This window comes from Panthera leo, chromosome D2 (assembly GCF_018350215.1).
Source record: "Panthera leo isolate Ple1 chromosome D2, P.leo_Ple1_pat1.1, whole genome shotgun sequence".
NCBI lineage: Eukaryota > Metazoa > Chordata > Mammalia > Carnivora > Felidae > Panthera > Panthera leo.
Window position 1 is genome coordinate 78517183 of NC_056689.1, and position 17144 is coordinate 78534326.

Consider the following 17144-nt stretch of genomic DNA (forward strand, 5'->3'; position numbering starts at 1 on the left):
CCCTTATAAACCATGTTGAAAGTTCTTTCACAAATTAAACGTATGTTGTCATATGGTCCCCAATTCCACTCTTAGGTACTTACGCACAAGAAACGAAACATTTCTGTATGCAAGAAGACACGTACAAGAATCTTAATGGAAGCTTTATTCATAATAGCCTCAAATATCCATCAAAGATGAATAGACACACCAATTGTGCTGTAGCCACACAAAGGAATACTTCCAGCCGTAAAAAGAAATGACCTATGGATCCAAGCAACACGGATGATTCTGAGCAAAACCAACCAGACACAAAAGAGAACGTGATGTATGATTCCATTTATATAAACTTCTGTAATAGGCAGACAGCCTATTCACAATATAGTGACAGCACAGCGGTTGTTGCCTAGGGCTGGGACTGGGTGTGGGGACCGACCACAAAGTGACATGAGGAAACTTTTTGGAGTGGTGAAAATGTCCCACATTTGGATCTTCATGCTGGTTATTTGGATGTGCACACGTTTCAAAACTCTTGTAACAGTACCCTTAACGTAGGCGATTTCATTATATGTAAATTATACCTCAATGAACACATGAAGACACGCCTGTGTCTTCTGTATCCCATGTCACCTGGGCTCTTGCTCTGAGAGGGAGGGTAAGTGGTTAACTCTCAATCCCTCTGTGCGAAACTTAAAAGCCATTTTCAGTGCAGCATTTCCAGAACATTCTCCGGCACGCAGGAACTGCTGTTGTCAGGGTGAACGCACTGTCTGTCTGTCTGGGATGGTCCCGTTTTACTCTGGTTGTCTCTGCCTTGCGTTAACAGTGCTGTTGCACTCTTCCTACTGTTTCTGGTTTGGATGCTAAGTTATTTGGCTGCTGGTTTGCCCTGGCCTCTTACCTAAGGTGCTGAGAAATCAGGCCTTCAAGAGTGTGACGATGAGCCTGTGGGCTACTGACCACCTTCTCTTGGATGCCCTAATGCAGCTATCCGGAACTGGGATTCCTTGATCCCAGCCAGTGGTTGTCGAGGGCTGCCCACGTGCCAGGCGCCCTCATGCTGCGTGCTCTATGTGGCCTGATAGCCTCCACTTCTCAAGTTAGTCCCTGGAGGGAGGGACCCCCTTTGTAAATGACAATTTTGAAGTTTAGAGAGCCCAGATAACAACTCCCAGTCATCAGACTGTGTGTGTGTGTGTGTGTGTGTGTGTGTGTGTGTGTGTGTGATAGGGGGTGTCGAGCGGAGCCTCAGTGTTCACACTCTCCGCCACTCAAGATATGCCACAGCCTTGATTCAGAGATGGACTTTGATCTGCGGCAATCAGAAGAATTTTTTTAAGCAAGATAAAGCTGAGCAGCGTTAGACACAGTGATGTCATAATGACCTCTGGATATAGCTCCTCAGCATAAACTCCAGTCAATAAGGTTGCCTTCAGGTCGGGAGTTCAACGACTCAGTTTGCTGGCTGAGGGACCCAGGTGGGGAGAAGGATGGATTTGGGGCCGAGTGGAGACACGATTCATTCTCCTGCTAAAGTGAGAAATGGGTAATTTTTTTTAATTTAAATTTTTTAAATTTAGTTTTGAGAGAGAGAGAGAGAGAGACTGAGCACGAGTGGGGAAGGGGCAGAAAGAGAGGGAGACACAGAATCCGAAGCAGGTTCCAGGCTCTGAACTGTCAGCACAGAGCCCGACGCGGGGCTCGAACTCACGAACTGTGAGATCATGACCTGAGCCGAAGTCGGACGCTTAACCGACTAAGCCACCCAGGCGCCCTGAGAAATAGGGAATTTTTTTCTTTCCTTAATGTTTTTGTTTTATGTTGTTTATTTTGTCCCCCTGTATGTTCATTTGTCTTTTCCTGCTAAGGTTACCACCTTTCTTCCCTCCCTGTGTGAATCCCCATCCACGAAGAGTGTGCCTAGCACCGAAATGCCTGCACTGTCCCAGGCAGGAGACCTTGGTCATGCGGACCGCAGCTTCATGGCATCTTCCTTTGGGAAGATCTCCTTTGGGATGGAAATCCTGTGTCTCCTGAAGAGAGGAAAGGGGATTTGATGCCCTGTTGGCTCAGCTCTCATGCACAGGGCCAGTCAGCGTGGCGGCCGATGGGCACACACCGCAGTGACCCCAGCCTGGTGGCCCTGCCAGGGTCTCCTGCAGGGGTGTCAGCATGAGAGTGGAGTTGAGAGGGTCCCAGACACAGGGCACGTGGTTAAAAGCTACTCCCTTTCCATTCAGCTCTCTAATTTTCTGATTAAGTCCAGGACAAAGGCTCAGTTTGTGACGGCATATCTCTAACACTTCGATAATGTTCCTAAACACCACTTGGTTGGTTTCTCTTAGATTTTTTTAATGTTTATTTTGAGAGAGCGAGAGAGAGAGAGAGAGAGAGAGTAGGGGAGGGGCAGAGAGAGAGGGAGACACACAATCCCAAGCAGCCTCTGCACTGTCAGCGTGGAGCCTGATGTGGGGCTCGAACTCACCAACTGCGAGACCAGGACCTGAGCCGAAGTCAAGAGCCAGGCGCTTAATGGACTGAGCCACTCAGGCGCCCCTGATTTGTCTTGTTTTTAAACAAAGGGAGAAGGCACCACATCAGAGCCCTCCTCAGGGATGGGCATCTGGCAGTTTGAGTTTCCGTTTTATGGCCGACAGTGATCCATAAAGCCACTTTTCCAAACAGTAAAGATTTTAAAAATAATTATGAAAACTTGTATAAAAATTTGAAAATATGGAAAAACAGACAAAGTAGAATTACTCATTATACCCTCCACTGTAATATTTTGATGTCTTTCTTTTTTTGAACGCAAAAATCGAATTCATATTCTTTTTATCCTTCTGTTTTCTTTCCCACCACATAATAACGTACCACCTATGGCTATGTTGTCATAAGCGCTTTGTAAACATAGTATTAAAGACTTATTTCTTTATTATAAAAAATATAAAAAGGTAAAAGAAGGAAATAGCAGCATAAGAAGTAAAAATACAATTTCTTACGGAATGTCACTATTAGGATTTTAATGTATTTCTTTTTACTTTTTTCTCTTATAGGTGTGTATTTATAATAAATACCTGTAATTTAAAAATTGAATCACATAGGGGTACCTGGGTGGCTCAGTGGGTTGAGCGTCCGGCTTCGGCTCGGGTCATGAGCTCACGGTTCATGAGTTCGAGCCCTGCGTCGGGCTCTGTGCTGACAGCTCGGAGCCTGGAGCCTGCTTCTGATTCCGTGTCTCCCTCTGTCTCTGCTCCTCCCCTGCTTGTGCTCTCTCTCTCTCACTGTCAAAAATAAATAAGCATATAAAAAAAAATTTAAAATTGCATCACACAATTTTACAATAACTTTTTTTTTTAAAGTTTATTTCTTTCTTTCGAGAGAGACAGAGTGTGAGCAGGGGAGAGGCAGAGAGAGAGGGAGAATCTCAAGCAGGCTCTGAGCTGATGGTGCCCGATACAGGCTCGGACTCAAGTAACTGTGAGTTCATGACTTGAGCTCAAATCAAGAGCCATTGGCTCAACTGACTGAGCCACCCAGGTGCCCCCAGTAACTATTTTCATAGTTGCCTAGTATTTAACCCTATTCTGGTTTTAATGTTTATATATCACACATTACTTAACCATTCTGTATTCTTGTGGCTTGAGGTTATTTGATGTTTTGTGTACATATGTTGCTATAAATACTATCTCACTAGACAATGTGTAAATATTTTTTAAATTTTAAATTATTTGGTTGGGTTAGAGACCCCAGAAGCATTATTAATTCAAGGGGTGAGCGTTTTTAAGGCTCCTATATGTATCACTAAGTTGTTTTCTAGAAGAGGGGTTTTATTTTCCACAAGCAAAGTATCAAAGTTTATCGCATCCTCCTCAGCATGTAGTACTTTCTGGTGTGAGATTTTAAAAGCTCATCCGACAGGCAAAAGGCTGTATTTTCAGTTTTTCCAATTTGCGTTTTTTTTTAAATTCCTGCTGTGGCGGACCCTTTTCCCTCATGTGTGTGCAGTTCGTTTCTTGTCACGCCAACACTGTGGGTCCTCGGTGGGCTTGCCAGGTCAGGAGGGGTGGGTTTGTCTCAGTTATTTGGTAGAAAAGTGAAATCTTAGGAAGTTCACCATGAGCACACGAAGCTGCCATTGGTTTTACCACATTTCACGTCTCGGCTGTGGCCTCAGTCTGTTCACCCAGCGTCTCAAAAGCCAGAAAATTCTTTGGTACCCGAAGAAAGACGGGAGAAGCGAGAACAAGAAGTGACGAGCAAAAGAGACAGGCAAGCAAGCTGATGAAAATTTATGAAAACAAAACAACACCCCCCCATAGAAAAAAATTAGTATCCCAGGATATGTCAGGATACGTAAGGGTTCACCCCAAAGTCTAGCATATTCTAAGGAGACAGAGCTGGATTTGAAGGTGTATAGAGAGACCTGGATTAGGATCCTGAGACCACCACCGTCAGGCTGTGTATACCTGGACAGTTTGTTTGGCTTGAACCCAGGCTCTGCATCTGTTGTGGATCCTTTCTTCTCAGCCTTTGGGTGATCACGTCAGTGTTCATTAAATGAAGAAAACCAAGGCTGGCATGAGTAGGCATTCAGTGAACAAGAGCTTTAACAAAAATTCCAGATCTAGGATTTTGCGGGGTTAGCAGTGGTGAACTGGAGGAATAAGTTTGGAACCGTGCTCTGAATTATCAAAAAAAAAAAAAAAAAAAAAGGAATCAGTTATACTTCTGGTAGTTTATACAAATCTTTATTGCATTTCAATATTTGAACAAACTGGTGAGACAGTATTAGGATTTTATATTCTGAGGAGCTTTCGATGTTCCCATCATTGATGAAAGTACGCATGTCAGTATTTATTCAAAATCTGCTGGAATTTTTGGGAGACGATTTATCGCTACTGAGAACAATAGCATTTAGTTTTCTCAAAAATCAAGAATCATTTGTTTTTCTAAAATTCTGTCTTTTTAATCATTCAACAGATCAAAGTTATGGCGTTAAATTGCTTTTGTTACAGGTTGGGTTTCATTAAGTGGAAGGATCCTATTTCCTGCTTGTGAAGCGCTCCCCCCTCCCTCCCCTACACTTCCTGGGAACTCACTGGAGTCAGGATAACAAAGGGGCACTTGGAAATGCCACTCAAGGTCAGAGCCAGATGCATCAGGTGCTCAAGCGATGAGCTAGGGAAGAGCCATCCCGACAGTGTTAAAGTCTGGTTGTATGGTAGATGTGTGTACCGACCGTGGCCACGAACCTACGAACTGTGAGATCATGACCCGAGTCGAAGTCGGACGCTTAACCGACTGAGTCACCCAGGCACCTGGGTTCAGTGGTCTTGAAGGATGGACTGGCATTTCCCAAGCAGATAGGGGGCATGGAACACACTTCATGCTTTTATTCTGCAGAGCCTAATGGATGAGAAATGCAGCTCTGGAAACAGACGGGGCTGAGTTGGAATCCGCGGGGCTCTGTGCTCTTGGGCAAATGACAACCGTCTGAGCCTGTTTCTTCACCTGTATATTGGGAGAAGAATACCCCCTACCTTGTAGGGTTGTTTCAAAGACTATATGGAAACCGAATGCAATGCATGACCCACAGTAATAATTATATTCGTTTTATATAATAAATATATGAGGGATGAAACAGTTGCGACTCTGATTCAGCCACAAGCCAGGCGAGCTGTTTCAGTTTAGATCAAATTCCTCATCTGTAAAATGGGCACATTGGGCCACATGACTGCCATGCTTTCTTCCAGCTTGAACATCATATGAAATATTACTTTGCATTACTAATTGTCTTCTCCTGTAGGATCTTCCTCTTCTAAATGCTTTTTGAGCTTTTGCTATGTCTGGAACAGTGTCTTGCTCATAGTTGTAGCTCAATAAGTAGGACTTGAGTAATTACCACAAATTTGCTGTTTGCTTGAGTACCACGTGATCACAAATATGGTTCTTATCTAAGCGTTTCTTAAGACATGTGAGAGTTCAGCTCTTGCAACAGGATGGATATGTCCTTTACGTGACTGAAAAGGGTGTGAGGCTTTGAAGAGTCTGATACATAACTACATTTTCAGGGCAGATTTAGGCAGAATGCTTGTTTCTGGTACCCAGGGCTGCATATGGGTAGAAGGAAGAACAGAAATGGTACTTTCTTGGAGGTTCCAGTTGTTCCTGTTTGAGGGGCCACAATGAGTACTTTGGGTCGTAGCTGATACTCCTCTGTACTATGCAGGGTGGCAATTCTCGGCGCCCAGGCTTTGGTCCCAGTTCACTTGTCTGCATTTTTGGTTAAAGCGTGGTATTTCAGGCTATAAGAAACTATCCTAGGGGGCGCCTGGGTGCATCAGTAGGTTAAGCGTCCGACTTTGGCTCAGGTCATGATCTCGCAGTTCGTGGGTTCGAGCCCCGCGTCGGGCTCTGTGCGGACAGCTCGGAGCCTGGAGCCGGCTTCGGATTCTGTGTCTCCCTCTCTCTCGGCCCCTCCCCCACTTGCACTCTGTCTCTGTCTCAAAAATAAATAAACACTAAGAAAAAAACTATCCTGTGGTTCATGGGCATGAGCAATCCCAATTCTGGGCCATGAATGTTCTTTTTGGCTTTTTTATAATCTTAATTCCAGTATAGTTGGCACACATTGTTATATTAGTTTCAGGTATACAGTGTAGCGATCCAACAATTCTATACATTCCTCGGTGCTCATCGTGGTAAGTGTGCTTTTAATCTCCTTTATCTATTTCACACCCCCCCCCCCCCCCCCCCCCGCCACCTTCCCTATGGTAACCATCGGTTCTCTGTAGTTGAGTCGGGTTTTTTTTGGTTTGTCTCTCTTTTTCCTTTGTCCATTTGCTTTGTTTCTTGAATGCCACAGATGACTGAAATCCTCACCCTTTGCAGACCCTCCCTCAAGAGACGCGGAGCCCCGGGCGCCTCCCTGTGAATGTTCTGAGTCACCAACATGACTTCCACTTTGTCTGTAGGCGGATGGAAAATGCATTCCCCTAATGAGTGTTCCTGGACTTTATTAAAAGTGATACCACTTTCCTCTTTAATAGGAACAGCAAAATGGCCCTAAATTCGAATCTGTTCTCCTGGGGAAGATAGTATCAGGATTGAAAATGAAACAAACATTTTTTTTTTTTTTTTTTTTTCTGACGACAGCGTTCATGTTTTGATCTTGAAGACTTCTTAGGGTCCTGGTCCTCCGTCCTTCCTCCTCGCCATTCATTGCATTTACGGTGCACTGCCGTGATACAGTTTTTCTGTCTTAAATGAGGGCCGGGGACCCGTCCCCGGTTGTCTGTGGGGCTCCAAGGCTTCCTCCAAGTCCCTAAATAGGCTGAGGCGAACAACGCTCTGCTGTTCACAGGATGCGGTTCTGCGTTAAATGGCTGCTGAATAATCCCAGCAGAAGGAAGAATAGGATGCCGTGGCTACCTGCTGGCGGTCACGGCGACGGCCTCTCGGCATCGGGTTCCCCTGGATTTAGGGTTAGGCTGGTGGTACCAAGTCTGTTGGTTTTAAGTAGAAGGAGGAGGGAGACACCCAGCAAAATCCCTAAAACCTTTCCGACATCTCTAATGTCCCATTTCTGCCAACCAGAATCTCACACCGGTGATTTGCTCAACAGCTGGGTGATGACATACTTTTTGGGTACAATATATACACTAGGCCATTAGTCTGCAAGCAGCAGTTGTCAGCTTTGTTCCCATTTAGAGTAATTTTCTCACTAATATGGCATATTCTTCAGGGATAAAATGCATTTTCCAGCCAGATATTCCCCCTAATAGTGAAGTTGGTTTAATGATCGGATTTCAGCCAAGGGAAGGGAAGCCTGCGATTGCCGCTGGTTGTATATTGAAGCTACCAAAAATGAAAAGGCTTATTTTAAAACACATTCACCTGAACAGGCAAAAGCCTCTCCTTTCCAGATTAATGAAGCTCATTCGAGGGGAAACTTAGGTATGAATTTAAGAGCTAAGTAAGGTACTTAGAGCCTTTCGGTGCAAAGCGCACCTAGGTATAGATTTTTGAACTGTAACGATGGCTGGTGGGGTTTTAATAGGGGCAGTGATAACCGGCGAGCTACAAAAAAGGCAGCTGTCTGCAGGCTGACCCTCGCCGGGATGACAACATAGGATTTTTTTTCCCCTCTCCACGTACAGGCCTTGAATATTCAAATCAATTAAACAATTAATTCCCACCCTGCAAACTTGCACGTCAAGCTTCAGCCTGTGGCCAATTTCTTCGGTTGAATTATAACCCCCCTGAAAAGCAGCAGTTCCTAATGGAAAAGCTGACGGAGTCTTAAGTACATGCGGTGAGTGGAGCTGCTCTAATTAACTCTGCTTTGGATCCCCCTCCCCCATTAATATTTTAAAGGTTTTTAATTAAAATAATTACACGAATTTATGAAAAATATTCAAGCACCTAGCGTATTTCTATGGTGCCCTGGTCTCAGCGATTCTCCTTCCTGGGGTCCCTTGGGTGTGGATTTCCACCCCGGTCATTATCGCCCTGAGCCCAGCTGCGGGGGAGTGAGATTTATTTCTGAGGCTGAGAACTTCTTCTTCCTTTTACCTTAGTTTACAGAACTGCTAAGGGGGTAGAGTGCAGTGGGGAGGTGGGGGCTGGAGGGTGGTGTCGGCACACTTTCTCTGTAAAGGGCCAGGTGGGAGATATTTCAAACTTTGCGAGTCGTGTGGCCTCCGTCGCCACTCTGCTCTGCCGTTTTAGCCCAAAAGCAGACAGAGACCATACCTAAGTGAGGGAGCGTGGCTGGGTGCCAATAAAACTTTACTTATGGACATGGAAATTTGAATTTCGTATCATTTTTACATGTCACAAAATATCCTCCTTTGAATTCTTCCCCAACTATTTATTTACATATGTCAAAACTATTCGTACCCAATCAGCCATTACAAAATAGCCAGCCGGCGGGCGGGATCTGGCCCTCGGGTCATAGTTTGCCTCTCCATAGTGGTGCTTCATCTGGGGTCAGACCGCTTGGCTGTTCCCGGCTCTGGAAAGGTCTTAGCTGTCTGTGCGACTGTGGGCCAGCGGGTAGCCTCAGCTTCTTTGTCTAGAACTTGAAGATGGCAGTGACGGAGTCTCCCCTCGGAGTCTGGTTGTGATTTATTTATCGCATTTATTACGACAAACAAAAACCTAAAACACCCAGGCTTGGGCCGGAGCATCCAGGGGCCGTGTCTGATCCCCTTGGGGTGAGCACTTCTCTTATTGGCAACAGGAGGGTGGCCCCGGGGGCTTTGCCTCTCGGTGTGTTCGGATTCAGCAACTGTTGAGCAAACGTCCCCTAACACAGGACATTGAGTGGGGAGCTGACGTCTCTGGGGCACTCCTTGGAAGAAAGGACTGGGCCCTTTTGTTTGTGTGATGGCTATTCTGATGGCTGTTACTGTCCCTGTCGGCCCTGTGTTATACACCATGAAATAAACTGGGAGGGGCTAACACTGACCCCAGGCCACTCGGGACTTTGAATCCAGGTCTTCCTGACTCCAGAGGCCAAAGCTGAATCATTCTCCTTATGGCTGTTGCCATGTCTATATATCATCTGTACGACTGCCTACGTAATATTTTTAAAATAGTCTCGGTGTTTGTGCTTAGGTTCCTTTTTAAGAAATTTTCTTTAGAGCCAAATTTATCCTGTAGTACGGATGTGCTGTTTGTATTTTAGCTAATAAACATTTTTTACAGAGTAAAAATGAGTTTCTAATGTGGACCGCTGAAAATCATCTTCAGGATGGTTGGTTATCTTAAGGGTGTCTGCTCTGTTTTTAAATGTCTATTTTTGAGGGAGAGAGAGAGAGAGAGAGGCAGTGAGAGAGAGGGCCAGAGAGAGAGGGAGGGAGAGAATGCCAAGCAGGCTCCGAGGTGTCAGTGCAGAGCCCGACGTGGGGCTTGAACTCGGGAACCTCAAGTTCATGACCTGAGCCAAAGTCGGACGCTTCACCAACTGAGCCACCAGGCGCCCCAAGGGTGTCTGCTCTTCAAAAAACATTGCATTACGCTCTGTGCTCCTAGCCAGATGTGGCCAGAGCCTTGGCATCTGGCCAGTCCTTTGGATGGCTCAGCCCTTCCTCTGGCCCGGGCTAACATCTCCAACTCCTGTCCGTCTCCGTGCTGGGGCTAGCACTCGACGGAGGACTTCCTCCTGTCCCTTCCCCAGCTGGCCACGAAGCCATATTCTGCAGCCGCCAGTCAGATTAGCTCCCCAGTCACCAGACTGGACTCGAGGGCTGGTCTTGCCATCTTTCCTGCCACCACTGCCCCCAACCCCATGCGGGGATGTTCTGGACTTCTAAGTGCCTAGGAAAATGTCCACTTTGGGTCCCACCAGCTCAACAGCTCAGTGCCATGGAAATAATTCCAGCCTCACCGACACCTGTGTTCTGACCCAAATGGGCCTCTTGCCAGCTATGTGATCTCACTTGGAAAGCCTGACTCCCGCTAAGCCTCAATCTTCTTACCTATAAGATGGGGGTATTAGTAAAATGTTTTTCGGGGATATTATGAGGATGTACGAGAGAAAGGTCTTGAACGTGCTCAGTAAGAAGTACTGTGGATCCAGAAAGAGCAGAGGCTCTGGGGGCTGACCTGCGATCCCGCCCCACTCCCACCCCTCCCACTGCCTCCTGGTGTGTAAGCTGGCGAGCTAGAACACTGATAATGGTCTGCCCGTGGAGTCACAGACCCCCCGGCATTTCTTTGTCTACATATGGCCCTCCTTTGGACACATCCATCACTAAGAGTCTTCCCCAGGAACCCGGGAGCGTCCAAGCAACCAAGTTGAGCCACTGTGGCTGTCCGCCCGCCCCCACCTGCCTGAGAAAGCAGGCGGCGGCCCTCTGCCGCCCCACCTGGGCCAGGCCCCAGCCTAGCTACCATTGACTTGTACTTGAGTCTATCTCGTGTTGATTTTATGAGAACTTTCCCTGAAAATCCCCATGTTCGAAAGACGACACCGGGGACCCATGGAGCAGGCTCATCATTTGAATAATCAGCCATTTAGTGACATGCCTAGCCTAGTTTAATGACTGAATCAGTCAAAGTATGACCCCGAGTGCCGGTTAACTTTTAAAATAGCTGTGCCCACTGCATGACACAGCCAACAGGAAGCCATTAAGGCGCTGGCAATTACTATTTCCATCCATCGGCAAAGTCCCTATTTTATTTTAATCTGCGTAAGTGCATTTTCTGCACGAGGTTAAAATATAAATCCCTTCTCCTGAACAAGACTGGTTTTCTGGCTGACTTGAGAGCACAATTTACAACTGATTTAATTTGTTCTTCACAAACATTCCTAATGACATTACCCCGGTGCATATACAGACTGCCTCCTCTTATTCCATTAACTCCCAAATCGGGTTTAAAGACCATATTGATGCTAGATGTTATTATGGGTGATTATCAAAACAACAGACAACTCGGCAAAGTGTTTACTAACTGGTTTATATATAATTTCTGTAATAACGACAACAGATGGTAATGCTACAAACACTAAATCACGCTTTTCGCTGCTGAAACAAATTGGCAGCCTGCAGCACAGAAATGGTGTATGTAGCTATATACAGATGCTTCACTCATCAGCTATGGTGTTCATCTTATTAGGAAATGGGTCTGTTACCGCTATTACAGGTAATCTTTCCATTTACAATTACAAAATGTATATTTTCAATGAAAATGGTTTTCTGCAGCTAAGCTGCCTGAAGGATATTTCCCCTCTAATTACCAGCCCTGTGAATGTGCGTCTCGGCCGAGCCACGCACGGGGGTGTTTGTCCCAGTTAATGGTGGCGGCTGCATTTCGCTTGCGCCAAGATGAGTCTCCTCTCAAAGACCCTCCACCTCTGGCTGGAAAGGCCACCAGGCAGCCCTCCGAGGTGGGTCCATCAGTGCTTTAGGGGCAGGGTGTGAACAAGGCGACAAGCAGCCCAACACGGAGGGGACCCTTCCTCGCCGTGGGTTCGTGTGGCCTGTGATTCTCCCATCCCCTGAGTGAGTCGCGATGTGGGAGAGACCGTGGCATTGATCAGCTCTGCCTCCGTGTTTTAAAGATGGGAAGCTGACGTCCAGATGGCCCAGGGAGGAAGGGGCTAGCCCAGGTCGTGGAGTGGCAGGGCTGTGACACTCGTGCCACCCCTGGTTGGGAGAGCGATGTTTCTTTTGTCGCCCGTGGGAGCCCTCTGCCAGGCACTGTTGGTGCAACCCGGGGCACCCCATGCTAAGAAAGACAGGGGTCTGAGTCTCAGCGGCCCCATCGCGAGCCCTGCCCACGCATCCCCCTCACTGAATTCCGCAGACCGCCGGGGAAACTGAGTACTGCTGTCTCCGCCTTACCGCTGAGGAACCCCTGGGACACCAGGGTGAAGTCACTTGCCTGCCATCCTGTGAAGCTGTAGGATTGAGATTTGAATCCAGGCTGTGGACTGGATCCAAAGGCTGGGCTTAATCGCCGAGCTCTGCTGCCTTTCCAGAGCCGGGCATCCGTGCCTACGGTCTCTTAGGAAAAACAAAGGAAACAACATAGAGGGGAGCACAGGGGCAAAGGGCAGGCGACGCCGCGGGCATTTCCGACAGTGTGGGGCCCCCGCCTTGAGGCCCTTTGACCTTTCACATTTCCCATCAAGGTGTCAGCCGGTTCCTACACCAACCGGCTGAAAGCCAGAGCCACACGGCTGGGGGGAGAGGCTGTGGTGTGGACACCGAGGAGCTGGATTGAGAGTCGGGTCTGGACCCACTCGCCCGCCTGCGTTCAGCTCAGCCACTTACCGACCATGGCACCTGGGGGACTTGCTCACCTTCACCTTCAACAGCCTCCTCTGTGGAGGGAGGCTGACCCTGGTGCCCGCCTCCTAACACAGCGCAGGGTGGGGGTGGGGACTTGGAAGTTGACCCCTAGGGAGTCAGCGCAATGCCTGCCGTAGAGCAGGGGCGTGAAGCGCGTTGGCTCCATTCACTCTGCAAGCCACCGTTTTGGCCGGGATGACTGTCCACGTGCCCACTCTTGGCTCTGGATGGCCCCTCGGGGAGAGGCGACATTTGCCTCTGCCAGCCTGGTCCCCATTTCTGAGTGCCTCCGCACCCCCCTGCCCACGGGCATTGTCTACTGGTCAGCCGTGGCTTGCGGTGGCTTTGTTCCTGTCCTCTTTAGGGCCTCCCTTGGTCTGAGGCCTGGTCACTGAGGGGACAGGGGTCCATGTGCCTCAGGTCACAGAGCGCATGGAGGGGGACAGGTATATTCCACAGATGAGGAAATGGAGGCCAGAGCAGAGGCAGCTTGCACCAGATGGAGTTTAAGTGCTTTCTGGCTCAGCTCACGCCCAGTGCTCTGGAAGACACTGCCGTGCCTCTGAGGACTGACCCCGGACAGGACCCTGCCACGCTCTGGTGAGAAGCCAGTCACGCGCTTCCCAATGGCCACTTTGTGAAGGGACAAAGAATTGTTTCCTCCCTGTAATTTTCTGCATGGAGGTCTCCCTACTGTCCCCCCGCCACTTCCCCCTGACCTCGGAGGTGGCCCCGCGCCCCGGCCACACGGCACTGTCTTTTCACTGGTACAATGAGCTGCTGTTCTGGGGTTTGTTACCAAAGAGCAGTGCCCCCCCTTACTGGTGTGGGAGGAAGCACCTGGTCTGGGTACGTTTTCGGAAGGACCCCTCCTGGACCCGGGGCCTCACCAGCAAGGCTGTGCGGCCTCTGCGGGCCAGGCGTTCGCCACAAGAGCGTGAGCTCGTAGACCTGCAGGCCTCACTTCAACCCCAGAACTGGTCTTTTGCCTTGGGAGGGCCATGTAGCTGGTGGAGAAGCCCCTCGGAAATGAATTTGAGTTTAAAGCCCGGCTTGTGGCTTATTTGGCCAATAACAAATAAGCTTTACCTCTTTGTGCCTCAGTCTTATCTTTAAAGTGGGGACAACAGAACCTCCGTGGGACCACTCAGCACGAAATGGGCTGTCACAAAATGGAAGCTCTTATTAGCCACCTCTGTGATCTCTGTGTGATTTGTGAGATTATTAGGCATTTGACACGTCTTTCCAGAATCCAAGCCAGTGGGAAGGCCAGCTCTGCTTCTACAGTCTCTGTGCCTTCTCCAGTGGCTGTGATCTTGGAAGCCTTTCCTTGGCCACATCCTAACCAAACTCGGAATCACAGACTGATTTTAACCCATTAACCATTGCAAAGGAGGAGCCTCTTTGTCTTAAACACAACACGCTGGTTGGGACATGGGAAAATATGATCTGTGTTCCATGATACGGAAGAAAATATTTTCTTTCAATGGGAAACTTCATCCAATGAAATATTATGAGAGAGTAGACAGGAGACCAGAATTTGCAAAACAAAAACAAAAACAGGCCTGATAAAAAGTCCTCTCTCTACCCTATTGTAGCCTGAGAATCTTGGACCTCAGTTTCTGTATCTGCAAAATGGGGGCATGGGCAGGTTTGAACTCTTTGGTGCCTAAGGATCTCACAGCTCTGACGTTAACTGTGTCTGCAACTGTTGGGAAGTCCAGTAAGCAAATAGAATTCCAGAAGCTGCCTTTGGGACCCACCATCTAAGCAAGAACGAGGCTCTCTGCAAGTTTTCTGGGCTGCGGAAGCCGGCTCAGGACCGCCTTAAATGTACAGCCCCAGAGGACTGCGATTCTCCCGGCCGCATCACCACGCTGGCATAATTAACAGGCATGTTGCAAAGTGTATCTAGCATATCTAGCAGGTTTTAAGAAATGCCTCCCAAAGATTATAAAAGACTTTAATTAGAATTTCACAAAGGTAGAGGCCGAGGATTTGCTAATTGCCATTGCCGATTTTTGTTTCAGGGTTCGGTGCAGCTTCAGAGATAGGAAAGAGCCAGCAGTGTTTTAAGGCCACGGTCCAATGTGACAACAGTGACAGATATGCTAATTTCTTCATGCACTCCACTTCACTTCTTTTATTCTTTCCAATTAAAGCAAATGCTACTGAAACTGTAATTAAGCCAGGGCTGGGCCCTGATTGCCTGCTGTTTTAATGAAACCCTATTGATTTTTCTTTCCTTTCTCATGGCCACACATGGTGCTCGACGGTCAAACGCAGGCCCTGCGACAATGTCCCCGGCAAAACTTAATTCTGGCCTGGGAAAATGGAGGCCCGGTGGCGAAGCTATCAAAAATGACGTCAGTGGGGAAAGGCTGTACCTTGTGAGGCCACGCTGCGACGAGAACCACCCATGACAGTGGGACCATCCAGAAGAAACGCATTGCCTTGGGCGAAGAATTCAAATGCCCTTTTTCATTCTAGGGCTGTTTCCATAAGATGCAGCACGGTAGTTAAACTCTAGTGGTTTAACTAAGCTGGATGTTAAAATCTGGGCCATTTGGAGCCCCGGAAATGTATGTTATTGACGGATGTTCACAAACCGGAGAGCAGTTTTGGGGATTAAGTATTGGAAAAACATTTTGCTTCTCTTTGGCATTAATTTGAGAATGAGTTTGTTTGGTTTTTTTTTTTAAATGAAGCATCTCTCTGAAATTATTCCTGCTCACACCCCCCTGCCCTGCAGTGAATACGTAGATGTCATGCAAAGAAAATGAGGGGGAAGAGTATTGGAGTATTGTTGAGCATTTCAGGGGCTCCACAGATATTTAATGGTGGCAGGTTCAGATTCTGATGGGGAGAAGTAGGGTTTCAGGTATTGTCTGTGGTTTTCTGTATCTAACGACAGGGTTCCCCGTGCGGGACTTGGAAGGAAGAATGAAGTCCCACCTTGTTTGAGCACAGTCGATGCCCGGGCTCCCTGCCACCCCTCAGCCGGTTCTTACCTGAGTCCCCCATTGGTGCCACTTTGGGTTGGGGAGTAGGAGGAACAGGGAGGCGGGACACCCATCCTGACAAAGCACATCTTCTTTTCCTTGGTCTGTCTTCTCATGCTCCCTCTCCGCCTCTCCCCACCAAATTCTCCTGGGTCTGTGAGCTTCTTCCCATACGGGGGCGACTGGATGACGTTCCCAAAGTCTGAGTGGACACATTCTTGCTGTTGTGATAGAAACCTGCTGGAGCCCGAGACTTACACCCTCCCCACCCTGGCCAGAGCACTGGGGGCATCCTCCTGATCAGGGCCGCGATGCTCGGATTCATCCGCTGCCTACTGTGTTATAGGTGTTCCATGTGGCTTATGTCACTACCGCCCTATTGGACTCCATTGAATAGAAGAAGAAACAGGCCAGAGGGAATCAGGGCGATCACTAAAGTTATGTGGCCGAGGTGGGGAATGTGGGTAAAAAGCAGATTGCTTTCCAGGGAGGATGAACACGGATGAAGGATGTCCGTGTAACGTTGGTTCAAGTCTTGCCTTCATCATGAACCCTGGGGCAGTGGTGACTTGGCCCAGCCCATTGTCCCTTGCAAGGTAGCCGGTCTCTCTTCTCCGAGAGTAAGATGTGAACTCTCTGAGGGTAAGGTGGAGGGCAGGTCTTGTCCCCTTCAGCATGACTGACATTTTGGGCTGATCGTTCTTTGTCCTGCTGGCGGTGGCGGCAGGGGACAGGTGCTGCGCTGTGTACTGTAGGCTGTTTAGCAGCACCCCTGGCCTCGACCCCCTGGATGCCAGTAGGACATCCCCAGTTGTGACAACCAAAAATGTCCCCCAACCTTGCAAATGTCCTCTGGGGGAGAAAATTCCTCCTGCTTCAAAGTCACTGGTCTGGGCATTTATGTTTTGTTTGCTTGAAGCATAGTGCCATTTTAATTTTTTTAATGTTTATTTATTTTTGAGAGAGAGAGAGAGAGAGAGAGAGAGAGAGAGAGAGTGGGGGAGGGGCAGAGAGACAGGGAGACACAGAATCCAAAGCAGGTTCCAGGCTCTGAGCTGTCAGCCTAGAACCTGATGCAGGGCTGGAACTTACAAACGGTGAGATAATGACCTGAGCCAAAGTCGGATGCTTAAACGACTGAGCCACCCAGGCACCCCAGGTAGTACTATTTGAAAATATACACACCAAATGCTTTATTTTCGTCTAATGGCTTATGCCATTGTTTACAATTGTGAAACAATATTCTTGTTTTGAATAAAAATGAAAACTCAACATTCAGGTTTAAACACTAGAAAAGATGATTCGGACTTTTTTTTTTTTTTTTTTTTTTTTGAGACCCTAGAATCTTCTTTAAGGAAAT

At 47.9% G+C, this 17144-nt stretch overlaps 1 long non-coding RNA gene across 2 annotated transcripts; it reads left to right on the plus strand.

The window, feature by feature from the left end:
• The first annotated feature begins 1385 nt into the window (after positions 1–1385).
• LOC122202575 lies at positions 1386–15426 on the plus strand. Of its 2 annotated transcripts, none has more exons than XR_006194739.1 (3): positions 1386–1525; positions 8139–8293; positions 15069–15426. It is a non-coding gene; the product is annotated as an uncharacterized LOC122202575 (long non-coding RNA). The 2 variants fall into 2 exon arrangements; XR_006194740.1 differs by having other exon boundaries at positions 1386–1514.
• The last annotated feature ends 1718 nt before the right edge of the window (positions 15427–17144 follow it).